Source organism: Suncus etruscus, chromosome 14, assembly GCF_024139225.1.
Source record: "Suncus etruscus isolate mSunEtr1 chromosome 14, mSunEtr1.pri.cur, whole genome shotgun sequence".
NCBI classification, from domain to species: Eukaryota; Metazoa; Chordata; class Mammalia; order Eulipotyphla; family Soricidae; genus Suncus; species Suncus etruscus.
In genome coordinates, this window is record NC_064861.1 from 86598165 (window position 1) to 86621563 (window position 23399).

Here is a 23399-nt window from a genome sequence, read left to right on the forward strand (position 1 = left end):
GCACACGCGCACACACACACTCACACAGACACACACACATAGGCACACACGCGCGCGCGCGCAGCCACTGAGGACCGGTCGGCCCCGCGCTTAAAGGGGCCGCGCCGCGGGGGAGGGCGGGGCGGGGCGGGAGGGGGTCCTGGGGGTCGTGACCCCTCTGCAGGCACACACCCCCCCTTCCAAGTCTGCACCCCGCCTCCAGCCCGCTGCGGAATTCCTTCGGGTTTCTTTTTTAGGGGAGCTTGAAAGAGATGGACGGATGGGCTGCAGGGGTGTTAGGGAACCCCTGGGGAAAGAAGGGGCGCGCCTGAAACTTTTGGGGGCCCAGGCTTCTCGGTGGGACCTTTGGGGGGAAAAGGAGGAAAAGGAAGAGGACGCCGACCACCGCCTCTCCCAAGCCTGAGGCTGAATTCGGGGCAGCTGTCCCGCAGTGGGATGGAATGGAATGGAATGGGACAGGATGGGATGGGATGGGGTGGTGGGAAGCATTTCCACTGCATCCGATGTAAGGGGGCGGCTGTGGCCCTCCGTTCCTCCGGTCCAGGATGGGGTCTTGGCCTTCCTGATAGCCACCCCCTGGTCCCAGCTGGGAGGAAGTGACCGGACAGGACGCATCCCAGAGCGCCCTCTCCAAGCCCAGGTTGCAGCTGTCCTGGGGGACAGCAGAGTATTTGGCGCCGGAGGTACCTCCACCTCCACCGCCAAGGACATGGGGGGGTTCCGGAGGTGGGGGTCAGAATGTGAGGGGGCGACCAGAATCTGAACAAATGGTGTGCCTAAGGGGAACTGGGAGGTCGCCAGGAGAGGAAGGCAGAGCTTAAAGCTGGAGACTAGGTAGGGTTGAGGCAGGGCTAGCTAGGTCTGTTCCTTGGACGGGGATGGATGGACGGAGCCTGAGGCTTCAGGAAACAAGATCAGACCAGATCAGGGGGCTGGCTGGAGCCACAGCCCTGCAGCCCAGAGCGGCCGCAGAGAAAGAAGTCTCAAAAAGATCAGGGCCAGAGAGAGAGAGAGAGTGCACAGGGGTTAAGGTACTTGCCTTGCTTGCTCTGACTGATTCAGTACCCAGACCCTTAGCATCCCCAGGAGCAATCCCTGAGCACAACTGGGTGTGACCCAAAAGTGAAGCAAAAACCCTTAGAAGTACCAAAAGAGGGGAGTGGGATGTGGGGGTCTCATGGAAGATGGGCAGGGAGAAATCACCCCACCAGTCACTGGGCCTGAAGGCCTGGATTCCTTGGGCTTCCAACCCTGCCTCTGTTGCTGGGTTCCCAGATGCAGTAGGCCAGCCCCAAACCTTTGCCTTAGGGAGACTGAGGCTCCAGGGAAGTGTTACTCCCTCGGGGAATTATGTAACCTTGCCTACCTGCAGTTCGACTCCCCCTCCATATCAGAACCCTCTGGGAGCCGTGTGGTCCGGCCATAATCATCATCATCACTGTTATTCTTACAGCTCCTGAAAGCTCTGTGCTCACTCAGGACCAGGCATGGGGCCAGCCATTGTCTGGGCCATCTTCTCGCTGAATCCTCACCAACTTCCCCAGTCTGGAGCACATCCACTACTATTGTTCCCATTTACAGATCAGGAAAGTGAGATGAGCTCAGTGGTACAACATGTCCCCTCACATGTGGGTAGAAGCCCTGGGTTAGTTGCCCCGAACTGCAGAGGAAAGAGAAAAAAGTGAGGCTGCTGTGAGGAGAAATTAGCTGGCCCACGCCATTGTGGCCTGGAAGCCTGAGGATCCCAAACTCTCAGGTAGGGACTCTCAGCCTCCTTAAGGCGTTCTCCTCCCCCTGGGAGCTAGACAAGGCTGTTGTAAAGTGAATAGGCCGCTCAGGTCACGAGTCTCAATGACCCCCACCCTTCCAGGCAAGATAAAGACCTGAGTTGAGTCCCTAATCCGGCTGCTTCCAGCCTGTGGCAGACAAGTGAACAAAACTAGGTGCCTCAGTTTCCATGTCTGTAAAATGGGAATACTGGGAGAATGGGAGGAATCACAGTTCCTGCCACTCTCGCAGTGGCAACTACATTTCCCTCAGTCATCCTGCAGACCCCAGTTGCCACCGGAAGCTTGTGGTAGCCCCCCCAGCAAGTGAATGACTCCCACTCCTTCTAGGAAATTGTCAGAACTGATGGGCGGGTCGGCTGAGAGATGTTGAACCGGAAGAGGGGTGTCCCTGGTGCAAACTAGCACCTGGGTGTGTGTGTGTGATCTCTAGGGAGTTGAATAATGTACCTGGGAAATCTCCACGGATGAAGATTGGATCAATATTACAGCAGGTAGGGCGCTTGCCTCGCACACACGGCTGACTCAGATTCAATCCCTGGCACCCCATATGGTCCCCTGAGTCCGCTGGAGCGATCCCTGGGCGCAGAGCCAGGAGCACAGCTGGGAGTGGCCAAAAGCCCAAAAAGAAAAAAAAATCTCCACGGAGAACTGAAGTCTCTTGGGGAATCCATGTGGCTCTCCCACAGAAATGTGGTGGGCGCTCTCTGTTCACTGAGCCTGGTGTACAGCGACCCTCACCCACCTCCATGGTGAACCCCACCGACCACAATTGTGTGACACCTGATGCTTTGAAGGTTTGACTGAGCCAACTGATTCAAAATTACTGGTCTTTCCTGTTAGTCAGAACATCTTCCCGAAGTCACCCCCAGGAATCAGTACACCCCCCCAACACACACAAACACACCATGCCTTCACAGTTCCCTGGTGAAAGCCTCCAACAAAAAAGCCACCTCCGTGGGGCAGGTGAAAGTGTAGGCTCCCTTAGTCAGATAAGCGACCAGGAGCAGTCAGGGGTGCAAACAACTTCCTCCAGACAGAGAGGGCGCCCCACTCCCACTCCTGGGGACCTCACAATTCTGGTTCCAGTTTACTGTGCTCACAGAGATAACATAGCTGCTGTTAGGATCTGCTAAGTGCTGGCAGAATGCGTCCCCCCTCAGCCACACCCCTTCACAGACTTCATGCCTGGAAGGCAACTGTGTGGTCAGGAAGGAACCATCAGCCTGTGTGCAACCCTGGTTCCAGCCTGACATCGCCAAAATAAAAAAAGGGGAGGGAGCCAGAGAGATGGGGGGTGGGGTGGGGAGCTGCATAAGCAATAGCACAGCAAGTAGGACATTTGCCTTGCATGCAGCCACCCAGGTTCAGGGTCGATTCCCCCGCATCCCAGATAGTCCACCACCAGGAGTGATTCCTGAGTGCCTTTGAGCACTTGCTGGGTGTGGCCCAAAAACAAAATAGAGATAGTAGAGCAGGAGGGTGCTTGCTCTGCACGCAGGCAACCCAGGTTAGGTCACCAGTATTCTAATATGGTCCCTCAAGTCCATCAGTCAGGAAAACGGGGGCCTGAAAGGTATCGTATATAAGGTATATAAGGTATATTTGCCTGCTGACCCAGATTTGATCTCAGGTATCTCATAAGGCCTCTGAGTCTCGCCAAGAGTCACCAAAAAATTTTAGGATTGGGGCTGAAACGATAGCGCATTGGTAGGGCATTTGTCTTGCACACGGCTGACCCACACGGATGAACCTTGGTTCGATTCCTGGCATCCCATATGGTCCCCCAAGCCAGGAGCAATTTCTAAGCACATAGCCAGGAGTAACCCCTGAGCATCACCGGGTGTAGCTGAAAAACAAAATAAATTAAATAAATAGTATCAGAATCACTCATTGCCCCCTAAGAGAACAGATGCATGAGTAACGACTAAGCTCCCTAACAACAGTGACCCCACTCTACATAAAGAGCTTCACCCCCTAAACAGGATGACCACACCCAAACTGGAAATGCAACCCCATTACCACCAACTCCAAAGGCTGAAGGACCCAGGGCTCAAGTCCTGGCTTCTCACCTTGATAACCTCTACTGCTCAAGCCCCCAATTTCTACACCAAGGGACATGACTGAGATTGGCTCAGGGTTCCCACATTCCTCTCTCTGACTCAGGACTCCCCTGAAGCCAGGCTCACACATCAAGACCTTCATCAGAGGCTAGAATGATAGTAGAGCACTTGCCTTGCATGCAATTGACCCAGATTAAATACCTGCTCCCACCTTGGTGCCCAAGCACTAGCAGGAGTGATCCTTGAGCTTAGAGCCAGTAATATGCTCTAAATACCACCAAGTGTGCCTCTCACCTCAGGGCCAGATTAGATGAACAGCAGGGGGTTATTTGCCCTGCACACAGCCAACTTGGGTTCCATCCCTGACATCACACTGGGTCCCCAGAGCATTACCAAAGTGAGTGCAGAGCCAGGAGTAACTCCTGAGCATTACTGGGTGTGGCCAAAAAAATTCTCAACAGTGCCTCTGAAATTTTTTGTTTTGGGGCCACACCCTTGTGCTCATAACATACCCTTGGCTCTGTATTCAGCATCACATTGGCAGTACTCTGTGGAACTGGGGGCCATATTGGTGTTCGGTATCAAGCATGGGGTGGCAGCTTTCAAGGCAAGCACCTTACTTGCTGTATTCTCTCTGAGCCTGTTTAGATTTCTTTGTTTAATCTGGTTTAGGTTTGGGGCTCTAGTCCTTGCTCAGGCTTCCATCTTGATCTTTTTTTTTTTTTTTTTTTTGGTTTTTGGGCCACACCCAGTAACGCTCAGGGGTTACTCCTGGCTATGTGCTCAGAAGTTGCTCCTGGCTTGGGGGACCATATGGCACGCCGGGGGATCGAACCGCTGTCCGTCCAAGGCTAGCGCAGGCAAGGCAGGCACCCTACCTTTAGCGCCACCGCCCGGCCCTCCATCTTGATCTTGAGGGCCAATCTCCTCTTCAAACTTTCTGGGCACAGAACATGACTTCCAACCCTGTGCCTGTCACCTGGCTCTATAGGGCAGGTGTTGGTTTGGTGTTGGTTTGCTCTATAGGGCAGGTTTGGTGTTGGTCAGTTTGGGGATTACACCAGGGGCTAGTCCAAACTCAGAGGTAGATTCCTGGCAGTACTTAGAGAACCATAGTTGTATCTCCTTTTGGGGGAGTGGGCAGAGCATTTGCCATGTATGTGGCCAACCTGGATTTGATTCTAGAATCCCACATGGTTCCCCAAGCCTGCCAGAGTGATTTCTGAGTACAGAGCCAGGAGAAATCTCTAAGAACCACTGGGTATAAAAAACAAAAATTGGGGGCCGGAGAGATAGCATGGAGGTAAGGCGTTTGCCTTTCATGCAGGAGGTCATCAGTTCGAATCCCGGTGTCCCATATGGTCCCCTGTGCCTGCCAGGAGCAATTTCTGAGCGTGAAGCCAGGAATAACCCCTGAGCACTGCCGGGTGTGACCCAAAAACCAAAAAAAAAAAAAAAACAAAAAAAACAAAAATTGGCTGGGGCCAGAGAGATAGCATGGAGGTAAGGTTTTAGCCTTGCATGCAGAAGGTCGGTGGTTTGAATCCCGGTATCCCATATGGTCCCCCGAGCCTGCCAGGAGTGATTTCTGAGCATACAGCCAGGAGTAACTCCTGAGCGCTGCCGGGTGTGACTCCCCAAAAAAATTGGGGCTGGAGAGATAGCATGGAGGTAAGGTGTTTGCTTTGCATACAGAAGGACAGTGGTTCGAATCCCGGCATCCCATATGGTCCCCCTAGCCTGCCAGGAGCGATTTCTGAGCGCGTAGAGCCAGGAGCCAGGAGGAACCCCTGAGCACTGAGCATTGCTGGGTGTGACCCAAAAACCAAAACTAAAATAAAATAAAATAAAATTGTGTGTCCCACAATGATACAGTATCATTTAGGTCAGGGATTGTACCCAGGCTGTTCTGTCTTTCTGGAAGATGTTTCCCCTATGAGTCTAGTGACTTAGTCCCTCATCCGGTCATCCTTCAAATACAGGAGGACTGCATGCAAGGGAAGTGTCAACCCCCTGGATTCTCTCCAGCACTGAATTTTGGTTTGATTTTGGTTTTGTATTTTGTTTGGGGGCCACACCTGGCAATGCTCAGGGGCTACTGACCTAGCTTTTCACTCAGGCATCACTCCTACAGAGCGCTGGGGACCAAATGGGGTGCTGAATATCAGTTGGCTCCGCTATATCTAAGGCAATGCCCCAAACCTCTTTCTCCAGACCCCAGCTCTAGGTTTTGGATTGGTTTTATTTTTATTATTTCCAATTTTGGGGCCACCGCAGTGGTGCACAGGTTTCACTCCTGGCTCTGTGTTCAGGTATTACTCCTCGTGGGCTCAGAGGACCACATGTTGAACTAGGGATTAAATCCAGGTTGGCCACATGGGTCAGTCCTGGGTTGGTCCCGTGCAAAGTAAATGCCTTATTGCTATGCTATAGCTCAGGCCCATATTTTTTTTATTAATTTTTTATTTTTTTTTTTTTTTTTTTTTTTTTTTTTTTTTTTTTTTTTTTGTGGTTTTTGGGTCACACCCGGCAGTGCTCAGGGGTTATTCCTGGCTCCAGGCTCAGAAATCGCTCCTGGCAGGCACAGGGGACCATATGGGACGCCGGGATTCGAACCGATGACCTCCTGCATGAAAGGCAAACACCTCACCTCCATGCTATCTCTCCGGCCCCTAATTTTTTATTTTTAATTATGAGAACAAAGATGCAAAGAAAGAGGACAAGGTAAAGTTACAGTGGAAGGACAATCACCCATAAGCAGAATTCTCAGTAGTCCCATAGCTGATATCTTAACTTTGAACTTTCAGCCAAAGAACATTAAGAAAAATAAAACAGAACCCATGTACAATTACTTTGTCCTTCAAGTCCCCAGATTGTAGTACCTGATATTTCTTAGCAGCACACAAAGCAATCTAAAGACATAAAACTTATGTAACTCCTTAAACATTGAAGGCAAAGTACTTTTTTACATTTCCATGCACATGCATATTAGTTTAAGTTAACCTCAAAAGTTTAAGTGGGTTGTTTTTCTTAAGGATTAGAGTCAAAGGAGCACAGTAAAAACGGTGTTAGAGTGGCAATTATTGTTTGCATAGGCCCGCCAAATATGAGGGACATGGAAAGGAAAAGCCTTGGCCTAAATACAAGAAGACCCTGCCCCTGAAGTTTCCTGGCATAAGACCAACTCTAGGCTCCAGGCAAACTAGTTTGTCCAATCCAGGTCATTGTCTGTAATGCCAATACACTTTTATTTTTCACACAGTCTCTGTTGTTAGTATCATGTTTCTGTATTAAAGATCCTGGAATCTGCATATCCTATATTGCAGTCAGAATGGTGCAGAGCGTCCTCTCGTTTCACCTCACAATTAAAGGGCAATGCAGAGAGCCCTGTCCTATAAGCAGGTCATTGTTGTTGTCAAGTCTTCTTAGTGTTAAGGGAAGTCTCTTTTGAGCAGGTCTATGTCAGAACCATAGTAGGGTCTTCCCTGGCAGAGGATTGCTTCCAGGTGTTGTTATAAAAAACCTTGGATGTTTCGTGGATACCTTCCCTGGTTCAGGGGTAAATGGAGGATGCCCATTCTTCTGAGGCCTGTGCCAGGTCATTATATCAATGTTCAGGGTGTAAGGTCCCATTGCACTACGAGATTTGTGTGTTCCAATCTCTATTAGATAAGAACTTATTTATATGCATAGCATTTTTCCATTTTAATGTGTCTATGCAAACAAGGAACAATGCCACATGGCGTTATCGGCGCATATGGGGGCCATAAGAACAAGTCCAACAATCCCCATGACATGGTTCAATCATAAGCATTAAACTGAGGGACTCTTCTACCAAAATTCCTTATTGAATAGCTCACAAAGAGAGACAAGATAAAAAGTGGGTAGAATTGTGACAGTAAAAGAATATTTAGGAGTTATAGCTGTTAAAGAAAATACACATAAAATATTCAAAAGACATATGTGTCCATTTTTTTGTTTGTTTTTGGGCCACACCCAGTGTTGCTTAGGGGTTACTCGTGGCTATCTTCTCAGAAATAGCTGCTGGCAGGCACGGGGGACCATATGGGACACCAGGATTTGAACCAACCACCTTTGGTCCTGGATCGGCTGCTTGCAAGGCAAACGCCGCTGTGCTATCTCTCCGGGCCCATATATGTGTCCATTTTATGTCTTTTGAAACAGTTGGGGGTTGTTAAATCCAATGCACAACTTTGGTCTGTGATTAGAACTGTGTAGTACTGAAGTTAAAAAGGGTAAATGTGGGGTAATGATGGTTGGGGGTGAGAGAGTTAAGGAGTAATAATGAGCTTTGTAGGGGTGTGCGAAAGGGCAGAATCTGTTGGGGCAAGAGGTCGGTCTTGGTGCCTAACAAATTGGAGAGCTGACAGTAAAGAGGGTTAATTAAGGGGAAGATAACGAATCTGGATTGGGAGATGAGGGAGTAGAAGAGGCTCTGGTGTGGAGGAGGGAAAATATATCAGAGGGGTTATATACATTGTATAGATGAATTGTTTATGGATTAGGCTTGGCAGTCAGAGAGGACCACTGTATAGGAAGTCTCGTCTACATATAAACTGATTTTAGAGACCTATTTGAATATTATCCTCCAAATCGAGGGAATTCCATTATTTTTTTAGAAACAGTCAAGAATTAAGAATATTTTTGGGGGCCGGGCGGTGGCGCTGGAGGTAAGGTGCCTGCCTTGCCTGCGCTAGCCTAGGACGGACCGCAGTTCGATCCCCCGGCGTCCCATATGGTCTCCCAAGAAGCCAGGAGCAACTTCTGAGCGCATAGCCAGGAGTAACCCCTGAGCGTCACAGGGTGTGGCCCAAAAACCAAAAAAAAAAAAAAAAAAGAATATTTTTGGATGTTGTTAAAAAGTATATATGTCGTGCAGGCGCGCGCTTTTGAAAATGAATACTAGGAAGAAAAGAACTCCTGAATGGGGTCCAGTATGCATAGGGGAGGAATTTCTCTCCCCCACCGTCCCCCCAGGGCCCGATTTACCAGGCGGCCCTGAAAACCACTCTGGCGTGGGGAGGGGGGAATCTCAGTCCCCTGGACTAAGTGGTCAGCCCAGGGGGCCTATGGCTAGCTGTCCTGCCCAGAGCCCCCAACATACCAGCTGAAGACAAACAGAAAAACTGGCATGTGGAATCTTCTGGGTGCAGCCCTGCCTCTGTAGTTTGTGGATGCATGGGGAGGAATTTCTCTCCCCTACCCTCCCCCCAGGGTCAGGTCCGTATTTTTTCTTCTTTTTTTATTTTTTGGTTTTTGGGTCACACCCAGCAGTGCTCAGGGGTTACTCCTGGCTCTATGCTCAGAAATCGCTCCTAGTAGGCTTGGGGGGACCATATGAGATGCCGGGATTCAAACCTCCGTCGTTCTGCATGCAAGGCAAATGCCTTACCTCCATGCTATTTCTCAGGCCCCTATCCTATTATTTTAACCTCAAAATTATTTTAAGTAGGGACCAGAGCAATAGTACAGCGGTAGGGCATTTGCCTTGCATGCTGCCAATCTAAGGCAGATCTGGGTTTGATCCTTGGTATCCTGTATGGGTCCCTGAGCCGACCAGGAGTAACCCCTGAGCACTGCCAGGTGTGGCCCCAAAACCAAAAAAAATTTTTTTATTTTAAGTACATCCTGGCAGTGCTCAGGGATCACTCCTGGTGGACTCAGGGAAACATAAAGGTGTCAAAACCAAACCCAGGTTGGCTGCATGCAAGGCAAACATCCTACCCATTGTACTATCCTTCTGGCCCCCATTATTGGTTTATTTGTTGGTTTTGGTTTTGGAATTACACTTGGCAGTGCTCAGGGGCTACTTCCAGCTCAGGGCTCTGGGCTCTCTCCTAGCAGTACTCACAATACCATGTGAAGCTGGAAATCAAACCCATGCTCTAAGAGCCTTCTGTACATCTCTCCGGTTGGGGAGGAGGCTCTGAAGCAGAGCTCAAGGGGCTCAGAGGCCCCTCATGGTGGTACTGGGCCAGCCGGGCCACCAGCGATTCAGTATTAAGGCCCCAAGTATAGTGTTGCTGCCACCTTGCTGTACTAGGGACCCCAAGAACCACACCAGCAGTGCTCTGCGCACTACAGAGCCACACAGACGATGCTCAGGCCATGTGGTGCCAGGGATCAAACCTGACCTAAATCCTTTATTCTTCTGTGGCTTTGGATTTGTTCTGTTTTGGAGGCTTTACCTCAATCCAGCCATGCTTACTGGCTACTCCTGGCTCTGTGCTGGGATCATTTCCAGTGGTGCTCAGGGGATCATGAAATACTAGAAATTAAAGTTTAACTCCATGTGCAGAGCATATACTCTAGTGTCTGAACTATATCTCTACCCTCAGTTTTTTCACTGTTCTATTTTATTTTTGTTTTGTTGTTTTTTTTTTTTTTTTGGGTCACATCTGGCAGTACTCAGAAATCACTCCCGGAGGTACTCAAGGAACTATATGAGATTTCATGGATCCAGCTGTGTGCAAGCCGAAAAGCCTTACACATTGTAATGTCTCTCTGGCCTCTGATACTTACTTTTATCTGAGGGGGCAGTTTGGGCCACTCCTGGAAGTACTCAGGAGTTACTCTGGTTCTACAGTCAGGGATCACTCCTGGCAGACTCAGGAACTCCAGGGATCAAACCAGAGTCAGTCACATGCTAGGTAAGCATCCTACCCATAGCGCCCTACCCATAGTTACTATTTTGAAATAATTTTTTTTGGTTTTTGGGCCACAACTGGTTGTGCTCTTGGCTCTACATTGAGAAGTCGCTCCTGGCAAACTCGGGGGACCATATGGGATGCCAGAGATCAAACCCCAGGTTCGTCCCAGGTCAGCAGCATGCAAGGCAAACGCCCTACCACTGTGCTATCACTCTGACCCAATTTTTTTTGTTTGTTTTTGAGTCACACCCAGCAGCGCTCAGGGGCCACTCCTGGCTCTACACTCAGAAATTGGCCCCAGCAGGCTCGGGGGACCATATGGGATGCTGGGATTCAAACCACTCTCCTTCCGCATGCAAGGCAAACGCCTTACCACTGTGCTATCTCTCCAGCCCCCAATTATTTTATTTTTAATTTTTGTTTTGTTTTGTTTGGGTTTTTTTTTGGGGGGGGCCACACCTGGCAGTGCTCAGGGGTTCCTCCTGGCTGTCTGCTCAGAAATAGCTCCTGGCAGGCACGGGGGACCATATGGGACACCGGGATTCGAACCAACCACCTTAGGTCCTGGATCGGCTGCTTGCAAGGCAAACACCATTGTGCTATCTCTCCGGGCCCTTATTTTTAATTTTTATTTACTTATTTATTTTGCACACATAGTGGTGCTTGGGAGTAATTGTCAGCAGTGCTACAAGGACTGATGATTATCCAATGTGAGATGATGCACCTGAGTAACCACAAAATCCACCCAGGAAGCACCTCACCCAGTGTTGTTGATGTCCTTGTTCGGGGCACCAGGTGAAGAGAAATCCTCACACTCCCAAGAAGATTGGGAGCCGTGTGTCTGGAAGCACTGCTAACACAGGAAATACTTCACACCAAGTTAGGGAAATGAATCAGGTTCAGAAATTTTCACTGCAAGTAAGCTGCAAGCAGAACCTGGCAGACAGGCAAGCTGTGGGACAAACCATGAAAATCTCTCTGAGCCTTGGTCTTTACTAGGAAGAATAGAACCACTCCTATGGGTGAAGAACAGCTAGGGGTAGGGGCCAATCCAGAGGTTCTTCCCAACCAGATGGAACAAACATGCAAAGAATGAACCATTCAGGGCCAGAGAGATGCCAGAGAGAGAGCATAGCAGTAGAGCATTTGTCTTGCATGTGGCTGACCCAGGACGGACCTCGGTTTGATTCTTTTGTTTTTTGTTTTTTGGGTCACACCCGGCAGTGCTCAGGGCTTACTCCTGGCTCTATGCTCAGAAATCACCCCTGGCAGGCACGGGGGACCATATGGGATGCTGGAATTTGAACCACCGTCCTTCTGCATGAAAGGCAAAGGCTCTACCTCCATGCTATCTCTCTGGTCCCTGGGTTTGATTCTTGCCATCCTATATAGTCCCCCTGTTCCTTTCAGGAGTGATTTTTTTTTTTTTTAGTTTTTTTGGGCCACACTCGGTGACACTCAGGGGTTACTCCTGGCTCTGCACTCAGAAATCGCTCTTGGCATGGGGGACCATATCGGGGGATCGAACCGCAGTCTTTCCTAGGCTAGCGCAGGCAAGGCAGACACCTTACCACTTGTGCCACAGCTCTAGCCCCCCAGGAGTGACTTCTGAGCACTGCCAGGTGTGACCCAGCCCCTCAAAAAAAAAAAAAAAAAAAAAACAAAGAAGGCACCATCCTTATTAGGGAGAAGACCGGTTACTTCAACAGGGGATCGTTCAATTCTAGGATGGGACCCAGAATTCCCACATGCAAAGCTGTTCTCCAGCCCTTTATGACCATCTATGTTAACTTGCCACCCCTTCTGTGATCCTGATGATCTTCCTGAGCACTGGTTGGCTCCCTGTCACCAAACCTTATCTTACATATATTTCTGTAAAGTATTTGCATATCTAAATTATTTTCTATGATGCCAGCTCTAAGAGAGCTATAATTTTGGGTGGATTTTGTGGCCAACAATAGTCTCAGAGCTGGCACAGTGTCTGGCAATCTATAATGCATGAATAAGCGTATCTTTAGGCGTTGTACCCCCTAGGCCCCAAGAAAAGGCAACACATGTACAGAAGAATCCGTATGGAAGAGTACGCAAACATATCACCCCTCTAGATCAGGTGTCCGAATGTGAACCTTTTAAACCAGGACCCCCCCAAATGGTCAGGCGTTTTCTTTATATTTTCCTTTTGGTTTTGGGGGCACACCTGGTGATGCTCAGGAAATACTCCTGCCTCTGTACTCAGGAATTATTCCTGGTGGTGCTCAGGGGACCATAATGGATGCCATATGGGATAAACGTGGGTTAGCCACATGCAAAACAAGAACCCTCACTTCTGTCTTATAGCTCCAGCCTAGGCTTTTCCTTCTGACTGTAAATCTCCCAAGGCAGGTTTGTCTATTTCTTTTTTTCCTTTTTTCCTTTCTTTTTTTTTTTTTTTTTTTTTGGTTTTTGGGTCACACCCGGCGGTGCTAAGGGGTTACCCCTGGCAGCTTTCTGCTAAAAAATTGCTCCTGGCAGGCATGGGGGACCATATGGGATGCCGGGATGAGAACCAACCACCTTAGGTCCTGGATCAGCTGCTTGCAAGGCAAACACCATTGTGCTATCTCTCCGGCCCCAGGTTTGTCTATTTCTTTCTTTTTGTTTTGTTTTGTTTTTGTTTTGGGGCCACACCTGGCAGCGCTCAGGGGTTATTCCTGGATCTGTGCTCAGAATTTATTCCTGGCAGGCTCGGGAGACCATATGGGACACTGGAGATTGAACCCAGGACTGTCCTGTGTCAGCTACATGCAAGGCAAATGCCCTTCCACTGTGTTATCACTCTGACCCCAGGTTTGTCTATTTCTGTCACTGCTTTATCATCAGCTGAGATATGGGTATGTCAGAGAATAGTCCAATTACACTGGGGCCACCATGATAGTATAGTAGGTAGAGCATTTGCCTTGCCTGTGGCTAACCCAGGTTCTCTCCCCGGCATCCCATATGGTACCCACAAGCCTGCCAGGAGTAATTCTTTTTTTTTTTTTTTTTTGGTGGTTTTTGGGTCACACCCGGCAGTGCTCAGGGATTATTCCTGGCTCCAGGCTCAGAAATTGTTCCTGGCAGGCACGGGGGACCATATGGGACGCTGGGATTCGAACTGATGACCTCCTGCATGAAAGGCAAACGCCTTACCTCCCATGCTATCTCTCCGGCCCCAGGAGTAATTCTTAAGTACAGAGCCAGAAGGACCGGAGCAGTGGTGCAAGCAGTAAGGTGTTTGCCTTGCATGCACTAACCTAGGATGAACCACGGTTTGATCCCTCTCCTCCAGCATCCCATATGGTCTCCCAAGCCAGGAGGGATTTCCGAGCACAGTCAGGAGTAACCCCTGAGCGTCACAGGGTGTAGCCCAAAAACCAAAAACAAACAAACAAAAAAGAAGTACAGAGCCCCTCCCCCCAAATAAAAAATATAGACAGGAGAGTTAGCACAGTGGTAGGGCTTCCACACGGCCCACCCAGGATCGATGGTGGTTTGATTCCCGGCATCCCATATGGTCCCCTGAGCCTGCTGGGTGATTTCTGAGCGAAGAGAGAGGAATAATCCTTGAGCGTCTCAGGATGTGACCCCAAAACCAAAAACCAAAAAGAATGTAATTTAATTACATTTAAGTGTAACTGATGTGAGCTGAGCCAGGGTTTCTAGAAAAGCCCAGTTTCTTGAACCCTAAATGAGCAACACCCTCAGATGGTATGATTTTCACATGGACAGTGTATGCCACAAGTAGCACCATGACCCCCCAAACAGCACAAACTCTAATCAGGGTTTCTTTTTCTGGTTTTTGGGCCACACCCGGAGGCACTCGGGGTACTCCTGGCTCTATACTCAGAAATTACTTCTGGCAGGCTCAGGGGACCATAGAGATTGCCAGGGATCTAATCCAGGTCTGTCCCAGGTCTGTCCCTGGTCAGTCTCATGCAAGGCAAACAACGCCCTTCAGCTGTTCTATAGCTCGCATCCTCTAGTACAGGGGTCTCAAACTCGCGGCCCGCGGGCCGTTTGTGGCCCTCCGTCCAACATTTTGTGGCCCGTGGCCAGCCTTCAAATATCGCAGTATTCGCGATTATTCGATTACTGAATAATCGTAATAAAAATAGCATTAGTAAGGAAAAAAGCGCATTCAACATTCGCATACCCCGAGCAGTTCCGTTCGGGGTATGCAAATGTTGAATGCGATTTTTTGCGATTTTTTTTTCTTACTAATGCAATTTTTTTTTTTTGGGGTCACACCTGGCAGTGCTCAGGGGTTATTCCTGGCTCCAGGCTCAGAAATTGCTCCTGGCAGGCACAGGGGACCATATGGGGCGCCAGGATTCGAACCGATGACCTCCTGCATGAAAGGCAAACGCCTTACCTCCATGCTATCTCTCCGGCCCCACTAATGCGATTTTTTATTGCGAATATTTGGTAAGGGAAATCCCTTATGCGGCCCTGCCTCACCCCGACTTTGCCTCCTGCGGCCCCCAGGCAAATTGAGTTTGAGACCCTTGCTCCAGTAGGCGTTTCTAAGCTTCTCAACCTTTGCTCTCTAAGCCAAGGTGACTTTCCTATACAAACAATGTAATCTTTGGGGCTGGAGCCATAGTACAACTGTGAGGTGTTTGCCTTGGATGTGGCCAACCCAAGTTTGATCCTCAGCATCCCATATGGTCCACTGAGTGATCTCTGAGTACAGAGCCAGGAGTAACCCCTAATATATGACATCTTTGAGTATGCCCCTAAAACAAAACAAAACAAAACAAACAAAAAAAATGCAGTTTTTTGGGACCAGAGCAGTGGCGCAGCTGTAGGGTGTTTGCCTTGCACACAGCTGACCTAGGACAGACCTGGTTTCGATCTCCCAGTGTCCCTATATGGTCCTCCAAGCCAGGAGTGATTTCTGACCACATAGCCAGGAGTGTCACCAGGTGTGGCCCAAAAACCAAAAAAATAAAATAAAATAAAACCAACAAAACCAACCAACAACAGTGCAGTTTCTATTAACTGTAATGACACATTTGGCTGAGTCACCCCACCTTAATGGTGCAGCCCTATGGATTGATGTGTCCTTCTAAGCAGTGGGGCCTGTGTTAAGAGTTCCGTCAGCAGTGTCACTTATTCCCTAATCCCACTTCTTTTGATACTGAAGAAACAGGGGTTGACCCAGGCTCAGAGTCATGTGAGATGGAGAAACTGAATTTGGGGAAGGAAAAACAAGGTGGTAACAATAAAAAGTTTCAAGACCAATAATTCATTTAAAATTGAATGCCTGGGTTGAAATGTCTCAGAAAGCTGATTTGCATGGGGGAGCTTCACGTTCCATTCCTGACACCTCATGGTTCCCACAAGCATTGTTGGTTGTGTCCAAAAACATAGGAAAACAAAAAATCAAATAGGGAGCAGTACAGGAGTTAAGTCACTTGTCTTGCATGCAGCCAACTCTGATGGCCCTGGAGCCTCCCTAGGTTCCCTGAGCACCATCAAGAGTGAGTCCTGAGCACAACTTGGTGTGACTCATAAATAAAACAATCAAAATCAAATGGCTAATAAAACCGATATTTTTTTTCAGGGGAGCTTCAGAAGCAGACCTTAGGGGTCTGAGGATATCACTCCAGTGGTTTCACTCCAGTGGGCCAACGGATTAGTGCTTGAGCTGAGTATATGTTGTGGTTCGGTTCTACAGAGCCATGACTCACTAGGGCACCCAGCAGAGTTTGGGAACCCTCACGACCATACCCAATAGTGCTAAGAAGGCCATGTGATATCAGGAATCAAACCCAGGTTGGAGGCATGCTAGAAATGTGCCCTAACTGCTTGACTATCTTCTGGTTTCTCCTGAGACGTTTCTTTTTCTTTTCTTTTGTCTTTTGGGTCACACCCGCCAGTGCTCAGGGGTTACTCCTGGTTCTATGTTAAGAAATTGCTCTGGGGCCGGAAAGATAGCACAGCGGCGTTTGCCTTGCAAGCAGCCGATCCAGGACCAAAGGTGGTTGGTTCGAATCCCGGTGTCCCATATGGTCCCCCATGCCTGCCAGGAGCTATTTCTGAGCAGACAGCCAGGAGTAACCCCTGAACACCACTGGGTGTGGCCCAAAAACCAAAAAAAAAAAAAAAAAAAAAAAAAATTGCTCCTGGCAGGCTCTGGGGACTATATGGGATGCCGGGATTCGAATCACCGTCCTTCTGCATCTAAGGCAAACGCCTTACCGCTCTGCTATCTCTCCAGCCCTCCCTGAGATGTTTCTGTCAGTGTTCACCCATGTTGCATTTCATAGGCTAAAAGAGAAAGACAGAAGCCGGAGTGACAGCACAGCAATAGGGCATTTGCCTTGCAAGAGCCCGAGCCAGGACAGACCTGGGTTTGATCCCTGGCATCCCATATAGTTCCCTGAGCCTGCCAGGAGCAATTTTTGATTGCAGAACCGGGAGTAAACCCTGAGCACCACTGGGTGTGGCCCAAAAACCAAAAAAGAAAAAAATGAGAGAGACAGTACCCCTAGGGTATGAGGTGTTTGCCTTGCACAGGTCTGATCCTGCTAGATCCCATCACCACATAAGGTTCTTGTGAGCTCCACCAGATGTAATCCCTGAGCACTTCTAAGTGTAGCCCAAAGAGGTGTTACAGGAGCTTAATAGATAGAACAACTGGTAGGGCAATTGCCTTCACATGCAGCTGACCCAGGTTCAATTCTAGCACTACATATGGTCCCCTGAGCCTCACCAAGAGTGGTCCCTAAATGCAGAGTCAGAGGTAAGCTCTGATCCCTGAGTTCAGAGACAGGAGAAAGCCCTAAACACGACTGGGTGTGGCCTAATATTTAAAAAAAAAAAAAGAGGGCTACAAGTGAAAAATGTCAAAGAGCCCTGGTGTAGAACATTCTGGAAGCAGCCTGAACTCACACAAACAGCTTAGTGGCCGCTAAGCAATATAACCACAGATGTCACCCCACACAGTGACACTGTCTGTGAGGACCATACAGTGAATAGACTAGTCTCCCTCATGGACTGACTAAACCTCAATTTCATCTTTTTTGGGGAGTGGCCACACCCGGTGATGCTCAGGGGTTACTCCTGGCTCTACGCTTAGAAATTGCTCCTGGCTTGGGTGACCATATGGGATGCTGGGGGATCGAACCGCGGCTAGCGCAGGCAAGGCCTTACTGCTTGCGCCACAGCTCAGTCCCCCCAATTTCATCTTTTTAAAATTATTTTAATTTGGGGCCATGGCCGGTGGTACTCAGGAATTACTCCTAGTTTTGCACTTAGGAATTATTCCTGGAGATGCTCAGGGGACCCTATAGGATGCCAGGGATTGAACATGGGTTGGGTGTGTGCGAAGCAAGCACCTTACTGACTTTGCTGTCTCTATGTCCCCTAAATCCCACTGTCACAATGCTAATTCTAGTATGTCATGGAAAATGTCACTGCCAGGAGTGATCCCTCAGCACAGCTCCTGGAGTAGCTCCTGAGCAATTCAGGGTATGTCCCAAACTCCCTCGACCCCCACTAAAAAATGTATTAGCACTGGAGTGATAGTTCAGCATGAAAAGGTGTTTGCCTCACATGTGGCCAACCCTCATTCCATCTCTGGCATCTCACAGGGTCCCCTGAACCTTTCAGTATTGATCCCTGATAGAGTCAGGAGTAAGCCCTGAGAGTGGTCAGGTGTGGTCCAAAAACAACAAAAAGTATATTCTTAGCCTAGTGCCCTTCATAAAACTGTATTTTCACCCTTTTCCAAATCAGTCTTTTGTGTATGTGTGTCTATGATTGAACCCAGAAAGCATGTGCTCTCCCACTAAGGTACAGGGTCAGTCATTTCCTAGAAGTTTTCCTTGTTGATTTTTGAGCCACACCCAGTTGTGCTCACTTGGCCCTGGAACTCAGGAACTACTCCTGGAGGTGCTCAGGGGACCATATGGGATGCCAAGGATCGAACCTGGGTTGACCACCTGCAAGGCAAATGCCCCACCAGCTGCACTATTGCTCTGGCCCCTACCCCCTTTGTTTTATTGTTTTATTTTTTTGGATCACAACTAGTGATACTTAGGGCTTATTCCTGGCTCTGTGCTCAGGGATCACTCCCTGTAGGGCTTGGTGACCATATGACCATAGTTTTGGCCTCTGTCCTAGAAGGTTCAATTCCTCCATTAAAAAGATATTATCCAAAAAAAAAAAAAAAGATATTATCTACCAGTGGCCTGAGATAGTACAGCATGTAAGAAGCTTGCCTTGCACACAGCTGACCCAAGTTCAATTCCTGGCACCACATATGGTTCTCCTGAGTACTACCAGGAATGGCCCCTGAACACAGATCCAGAAGTAAGGCTGAGTCCAAAACCAAACTAAATTAAAATAAAAATTTCCACCTAGGGCCAGGAATACGGTTCAAGTGGCAGAGTATACTCCTTATATATACCAACCCGATTTATTTTATTTTTTGTTTTGTTTTGTTTTTGGGCCACACCCAGTTACACACAGGGGTTACCCCTGGCTATGCACTCAGAAATTGTTCCTGGCTTGGGTGACCATGTAAGATGCTGGGGGATCGAACCGCATTCTGTCCTAGGCTAGCACTGGCAAGGCAGATGGTATACCATTTCCCACATTGCATGGCCCCTAAATTCTGTAGGGATGCACCCCAGGACCAACAATTCTTTTTTGTTTTTTGGGGGGGTCACACTCGACAGCACTTCAAGGGTTACTTCTGGCTCTATGTTCAGAAATTGCTCCTGGCAGGCTCGGGGACCATATGAGATGCCAGGATTCGAACCACCGTCCTTCTGCATGCAAGGCACATGCGCTACACCTCCATCTATCTCTCCGGCCCCCAGGACCAACAATTTTAAAAATATTACCTGGGCCAGAAAAGAATAAAAAGAACAGGGGCTGGAGAGATAGCATGGAGGTAAGGCATTTGCCTTTCATGCAGAAGGTCATCGGTTTGAATCCAGGCATCCCATATGGTCCCCCGTGCCTGCCAGGAGCAATTTCTGAGCATGGAGCTAGGAATAATCCCTGAGCACTGCCAGGTGTGACCCAAAAAGCAAACACACAAACACACACACACACACACACACACACACACACACACACACACACACACAAGAGGGCTGGAGAGATAGCATGGAGGTAAGGCGTTTGCCTTTCATGCAGAAGGTCATCGGTTCGAATCCCGGCATCCCATATGGTCCCCCGTGCCTGCCAGGAGCAATTTCTGAGCATGGAGCCAGGAGTAACCCCTGAGCACTGCTGGGTGTGACCCAAAAACCACAAAAATAAATAAATAAATAAAAAGAACAGGAATAAAATGCTTGTTTTGCACGAGGCTGATCCCAGTTTGATTCCTGGCACCTCAGATGGTCCCCCAAGAACTCTTAGGAGTGACCCTTGTGCATAGATCCAGGAGTAAGCCCTGAAATCATCAACTGTGGCCCCAAAACAAGTGTACTAACTCCCATTCAACAAACACGTGTCTTGGGTTAGTATACCCCCTTAAACCTGTCATAGACAAAGCATTTCCACATAATGACTTAATTAAAAAAAAAAAAAAAAAAGCTTCCAGTGGTTTAGAAAAAAGACTAGGTTTTCCAGCTGTTTCAGAGTTAAACTGGCATTTGCCTTGATGTGCGAAGCTCTGGGTTCCAATTTCTGGCACGAGAATAAAGAAAAAAGGGAGGGCCCGGAGAAATAGCACAGCGGCGTTTGCCTTGAAAGCAGCCGATCCAGGACCAAAGGTGGTTGGTTCAAATCCCGGTGTCCCATATGGTTCCCCGTGCCTGCCAGGAGCTATTTCTGAGCAGACAGCCAGGAGTAACCCCTGAGCACTGCCGGGTGTGGTCCAAAAACCAAAAACCAAAAAAAAAGAAAAAAGGGAATGGCGGCTTCTTTGAAGACGACTTTCTTGATCTCAGGTCTCAGGACTGGCACATGAAAATCACCCTTTCCTGGGGCCGGAGAGATAGCAGGGAGGCGAGTCATTTGCTTTGCATGCAGGACGGTGGTTCGAATCCCGGCATCCCATATGGTCCCCCGAGCCTGCCAGGAGCCAGGAGTAACCCCTGATCGCTGCTGGGTGTGACCCAAAAACCAAAAAAAAAAAAAAATCACTCTTTCCAGGTCTAAAGCAATAGCACAGCAGTAAGGCATTTGTCTTACACCTAGCCAGCCCAGGCTGGACCCCTGTTGATTCCCAGCATCCCATATGGGGAGCAATTTCTTTTTTCTTTTCTTTTCTTTTTTTTTTTTTTTTTTTTTTTTTTTTGTGGTTTTTGGGTCACACCCGGCAGTGCTCAGGGGTTATTCCTGGCTCCAGGCTCAGAAATTGCTCCTGGCAGGCACGGGGGACCATATGGGACGCTGGGATTCGAACCGATGACCTCCTGCATGAAAGGCAAACACCTTACCTCCATGCTATCTCTCCGGCCCCTTCTTTTCTTTTCTTTTCTTTTCTTTTCTTTTCTTTTCTTTTCTTTTCTTTTCTTTTCTTTTCTTTTCTTTTCTTCCCCTTCCTTCCTTCCTTCCTTCCTTCCTTCCTTCCTTCCTTCCTTCCTTCCTTCCTCCCTCCCTCCCTCCCTCCCTCCCTCCCTCCTTCCTTCCTTCTTTCGTCACACCCAGCCGCACTCAGGGGTTACTCCTGGCTCCGTGCTCAGCCCAATCAGGAGTAACCCCTGAGCACTGCTGGTGTGGTCCCAGAAAACACCCCTCCTCCAAAAGAAAGAAAAAGAAAATCACTCTTTTTACTCACTGAACACTCCCTGTATATTTGGCCCTGGCTCTCACCCCCCACTTCATCCTCACTCCAACTTTATGCTGGTACTCAGAGGACACCCATTTTTCAGAGGATCAGAGTGAGACTCAGGAGAGTCAAGGTCGCAGCTGAAAATCGTTACAGCTGGGACACCAAGTACTGGCCCAGGATGCCTCCATTAATGCTCCCCAGATACTCCAGCTCTGGAGTCCTTCCAAACACCCTCACCCCCACCCAGCACATAGAGAGAATGACAGGGTGTTTAGTAAAACAAACAAACAAAAACAAAAGAAACAGTGAGAGCAAAAACTCTTCAAGTCCCCATGGGCTCCGGAATAATGATAATACAGCAACAGTTCAGGGTTGAGAATTTATTGTCCTCGAGCTACTATCATAAACACTAAACACTTTGTGTATTAGCTCATTAGATTTTTGTTTTGTTAAAGTTTTTGGGACCACACCCTGTAGCGCTTCAGGGGTTACTTTTGGCTCTGCACTCAGAAGTTACTCCTGGCAGGCTTGGGGGAACATATGGTATGCTGGGGATGGAACCTGGGTCAGTGTGCAAGGAAAACGCCCTACCCGCTATGCTATCACTTTGGCCCCAGCCCATTAGATTTTTCTTTTTCTTTTTTTTTTTTTTGGTGGTTTTTGGGTCACACCCGGCAGTGCTCAGGAGTAATTCCTGGCTCCAGGCTCAGAAATTGCTCCTGGCAGGCACGGGGGACCATATGGGACGCTGGGATTCGAACCGATGACCTCCTGCATGAAAGGCAAATACCTTACCTCCATGCTATCTCTCCAGCCCCCCCATTAGATTTTTCTAACAATCCATTGCCAGAGGGATTCTGGAAAATTACATCCTTCCAAGGGTCAGAAATTGAGACATAGAAGGGACAGAAAAGATAGTATAGTGGGTAAGGCACTTCCCTTGCACATGACCAATCCAGGCTTGATCCCCAGCATCCAATATAGTCTTCCCCAAGTACCTCCAGGAGTAATTCCTGAGCTCAGAGTCAGGAGTAACTTCTGAATACCACTGGGCAAAACACAAAAAACTTAAAAAAGGGGCTGAAGAGATAGCATGGAGGTAAGGCGTTTGCCTTTCATGCAGACGGTGGTTCAAATCCCAGCATCCCACATGGTCCTCCGAGTCTGCCAGGAGCGAATTCCTGAGCGTAGAGCCAGGAGTAACCCCTGAGTGCTGCTGGATGTGACCCAAAAACCAAAACCAAAAACAGAAACTTTAAAAAAAGAAGAGAAAAATAAATAAGAAACCCAGAGAGGGTGACTTGTCCAAGGTCACACAGATGGGCAGAAGTGCTGCCCAGCTGTGGGACCTTGACCCAGAACTGCCTGTATGTACTTCTCCCTGCAGCAGCATCCCCAACCCCACAGACTAGTCACTTCAATAAATTGCGCAACTGAGTTCACTCCATTGCATGTAATTCTCCTGGGGGCAAGGTACAACTTCCTGTGTGCACCTTTCTTCCATGACAAGAGATAGGTCATGCACTGGGCACACCCCAGGTCCCAAAGGAAGTCTTCCCTAGCTGGGGGTAGGTAGAAAAGGCAATGGAATGCCTCAGTGGGCATCATAAACAGACCACAGTCAAGGGGAATCCTGCAGGAACAGGCATCTATGATCTCATTCTAGACCACTGCTCACAGAGCAATGATGGGGCATAAAACTTTCGCCCCCCAAAACAGTTGAATCTTCCAGCACGCCAGAGAACTGACTGGCCGTGAAACAAGAACCGTGGCAGTTATAATCAATGGAAATCTCCCACGGCCATTGTGCAGACTTTCAAGGGCCATGTGAACTTCTGCCCAGTAGGAGCCTCCCCAGGGACAGTACAATCCCTTTTTGATCTGTGAGCAAGTTAACGCAGATGGTGGTGCGTCTCCATGCAGGGGGCACTATCTGTGGCTACTGAACCCCTCTGGCCACAGGATGGTCTAAAATGGTCAGTGGGCAATGAGAGTGGAGCCTTTGCTCAGATGTAGTATCAACCCAGAACTGTAGCATAAATTGCCTTGTAACTCGCTCTCCACTCCGCAGGAGAGTGTGAACTCTCAGTAAAGATCTGCTCTCTGGTACTGTAAGCAATAG

At 48.7% G+C, this 23399-nt stretch overlaps 1 protein-coding gene across 1 annotated transcript in view; it reads left to right on the forward strand.

Moving 5' to 3' along the window:
- CIC (capicua transcriptional repressor) overlaps window positions 1–23399 on the forward strand; it is a 356202-nt gene that overhangs the window by 302552 nt on the left and 30251 nt on the right. The window lies entirely within an intron of this gene.